Source organism: Teleopsis dalmanni, chromosome 2 (genome assembly GCF_002237135.1).
Source record: "Teleopsis dalmanni isolate 2A chromosome 2, ASM223713v2, whole genome shotgun sequence".
Classification (NCBI taxonomy): Eukaryota; Metazoa; Arthropoda; class Insecta; order Diptera; family Diopsidae; genus Teleopsis; species Teleopsis dalmanni.
The window spans coordinates 85,285,112-85,289,476 of record NC_051847.1 but is presented as its reverse complement, the minus strand read 5'-3'; positions in this window follow the sequence as shown (position 1 = coordinate 85,289,476).

Below are 4,365 nucleotides of genomic sequence, written 5' to 3'. Positions count from 1 at the left end.
ATTTGTTTGATTTCCCGTCTGGCAAGTTTCGGCCAATCTAGGCCGATTTAAACGACCTTCAAAACGTTTTGTGTCGAGGCAATACGCACAATGGGCTGCGCACAGTCTGCAGAGGAAAGAGCCGCAGCCGCCAGAAGCCGTCTTATAGAAAGAAATCTGAAAGAAGATGGCATACAAGCAGCAAAAGATATTAAACTACTTTTGCTGGGTAAGTTTAAATCTATACTTTAATGACATGTGAAATTTAAACATAGGTATTAATTAATATATAATAAATATAAACATAATTTAGAAAAATTATGTTGCAGTTCAAACAAATGCAACAGTAAGTTATCAGCTTCTACCAAGAATCGACAACAAGTGCTTTTCACTTTTTGATAGTTGAAGTTCAAACTTGTCTATATAGCCTGAACTGATTTCAGATGATTACGTGTAGATGTACAGGATGTATAAGTTTTGATTATATCATATAAGTGTTGATGTACAGGATGTATGAGTTTTGATTATATCATATGTGTGGAATATGTATTAGAGTAATTATTTAAATTGTATAAGAAACGTTATAAATTTCACACTTTTAGATATATGTATTTGGTATTAAAAAAATCCAAATGTTTTTTGATGAAAAGAAAAATTATGTACCATAGTCAAAATAATCAAAAAATAAACCGACGTGACGTTAGGCTATATGTAAATCCTTTTGTACTGCGCATTATACAGAAAAAAAATAATTAATTTTTTTAACTGACAGACATATAATATATTATATATTATTAATATCTATAAAATAATGTATTATATTATTGATATACTGTATATTATATACAGATATGATATGATATACAGGGCTGTGTATAACAAAATGAGTACAACAAATAAATAAGTTTTTTGTTATGGTATATATTGATATATTATGATATATATTGATATAATATGATATATATAGATGTGATATGATATATAAAGATATGATATGATATATGTAGATATTATATTGGCGCTTTTCGTGCACCAATAAGTTCCAGTCTCACTTAAAGTTCTTGAACACTTATGGATAGTTTCACTAATAGCTTTTAGTAAATATGATAGATAAGAACAACAATCCATTGTTAATAAAAATATTAAATTATTAAGCTGATAGTGTAACTATAGCATTAATAAGTACCGCTTTAATAGTATATTGAACTCTGAATTTATTTGTTTTAGTAAAAAAAACTATTATATCTATTACATATACCGCAGAAAAAGAAATGAGATTAAAACCCTTAGTGAAGCAGAGGTCAACTCACGTTTTAAGTCACCTAAGAAATAACGAATTTTTTGATAAGAACTGGAACAACCTTTTACTTCTAATTCAAAAAAAGTTATAGCCGAAACTATACCATATATAAACCGGCTTAAAATCGGATTGAAAGCCGCTAAACACTAAAAGTTTAGTGTGTCCAGACATGTCCAGGTTTTTATAGAATTTGACAGTATGCAGAATAAGCATAAGAATTTTTGTCGAAATTTTTTTTACTCTTTTACTTCTGTTAGGTTTACAGAAGCGTATACCTAGTATATTAAACATGTTTAAGTGCTTGAAATATTATAACACTCAAATGTTTAGGCTCTCAAATCTATTAAATTTATGCATAATATGAGTTCCGATGAGTCTTATCACTTTGCACATTATATACGTTTAGAATAGAACGGTCATCGATGAACTGAAAACTAGAGCTTTGATTTAACTGTTGCATATAAGTATTTTATAAGTAAAACTGCAGATTATAAATTCTATCTAAATTTACATACTTTAATGTGAATAACAGTTTTTACTGCCGTATTGATTTTCTATACGCCTAGACTGTACGTGAAGGATCTGTTAACTTCTCCAAATTAACATCTATTTTTGACAATAAGTAAGCGATCTTATAACCCCATTTAGGAGCATTTATTTTTATTTCTTTTATTTGTCACATTGTTTTGAACCCATTTAGTCGTAGATCTCTATAAATTTTGAAGTGTATTAATAATTTAAGTGTAGAATTTATGGCATAAGAATTTTAGGCATTTTGACATGGCTTCAACTTGTAAATCAATTCTTTATTATTAAATTTATAATAAGGACTGAATAGTTTTAAAAAATAAATATTCTATTTTAATCTTTAGTTCGAAAATCCATTACGAAAAATAGACTATAAACCTCCTGTCATTACATTATAGAATCATTTTTAAGTAGCTTTTTCGATTTGTAAATCTGTCTAACACTCGAGATTAATGTATAACACTTGAGGTTGACACTCTAGATATTTTGCCAGAGTAGTAAAATAACCCTGAACTTAATAGTTGTTATATATAATGACTAATAAATTGTGATTTAATTCGATAAATGTATTTATGAAAAATATAAATATCTACTAACACACCTACAAAAATTTTAGATTAATAAATTGAGTCTAGATTTACCAATTAATATGTAAATTGGAGTCTTTGTAATTATATATCATTGTTTTAAAGATGATAGATAATATGTGTCATAATGTTTCTACACGTTGTCCATATATCTCTGCGATAGTTCATCTATGTGATTGACTCTTAGTTTTTATGCTAAACGAATAAAACTCTATTTAAAGCCTTTTAATGAATCTAGAGTCATATAGACTGAACAAATGAATGATGTTGGTTGACTGTATCATGATGTCTTCATATAAAATTAATATCGGAAACGAGTGTGCATTTTTATCTTTCTCTTATTTGGCACTACAGTCCAGTGTGTCTCCCTCATGATCTGATCTGATTTCCATCTGTCCTGATCTTCTGCTACTCTCTTTCAGTTCAGTACTCCAATCGTTCTTGCATCACCATACATGTTCTCATTCCATCTTGTTATTGGTCTGCCTCTGTGCCTCTGGCTTTGCGTTGTATATGCTGCTCGACTCTCTCTCCGGTCCCAATCATACTACATGAGCAGCTCATTGTAGCTTTTGCGACTTAATGCATCTCATCTTTATATATACATATATTTGTATATGATTAGAAAATAAACTATATAAAATATAGATTTAAAATATATTTTTAATAAATGTGTATTTAATTAGTTATTTTAAATGCAAAATATGTTAAACATATTGATGCTTCGACTGAGTTGAACATACGAGTAACCTTCTTTTTTGCTTAAATTTAAAACATTAAATGTTTTCAATATCTATATATATATATATATATATATTATGTATCTAATTCAAAAATATTATTATATTTCGTAGATTTCTAGAATGTATCCTAAATACTGACTCAGTTTAAATTTGTCTATAACATTGCTTTACAACTTTTTTTGCTGAATTGCTTTACGAAGAAGTTTGTTTATAAATAAAAAAATACAAAAACTTTTGTTTAAATATTATTATCTGGTTTTATATGACTGCTGCCGCCTTACTTTTGGTACATTGTCTGTCAGAATATTAAAGTTTTTTTTTCGTCTAATTTTAGACAAATTCATAATGTATCTTAAACATTAAAGTGTTCGAATGCTCCGAAGATTGAACGACGTATTTAGTTGAGTTAGCTGCAATTTTGTTTACACTTCATTTCAATTTAATTTCTTTACACTTTACTCAGCTGCCCTGCTTTTCCATATAATTTTGTATTAAAAATTAAGTACATAAGACTTCATGTGTTTATTGTATTTTGTAGATTGTATATTGGATATTGAATATTTTAAAGAACCAAATCTGAAATGTATGTATTCAGTAAAATAATTTCCAATTTCTTTCTCGTTTTTTTTTTACATTTTTTAATTCGAATAAACAATTTACCACCGAAAAACGATTTTAAATTTATGGGCTTTTAAAATTCATAAATAACGCAGTGTATATCATAAATATTTTCAATGTCCCTAATTATACTAAAGTACTGAAAATTGTTAAATTAACTAAAATATATATGCAAATATCGAAATAAAATAAGAAATGTTTATAAAGCATTTCAAAACATATTTTCACCAATAATATTTTTAACGTTATTAATTAAGTATAAAGCACTCGGCTATATTTTGCTTGCATAGAATATAATATTATTATATTAATATAAAATTACCTCACATGATTACAGAATCTTTTTTCTAAAACTAAAACAGAAATACAGTATAATTCACATAATATTTAAAATGAGAAATTTATGCCAATATTATTATTCGGAGTATTATTATCCGGAATTATTAAATAATATACAAAGAATGTTCAATTAATCAAAATTTATTTTGTGCCTTTAAATTAAGCCCCATCCATTCCAATCAAACTACATTAAGACCGAAAAGTTTTCGGAAATTCTCATTTAAAATTCGCGCGCTGTATATTTTTCGATATTTTAAGTTTATGTAGTTTG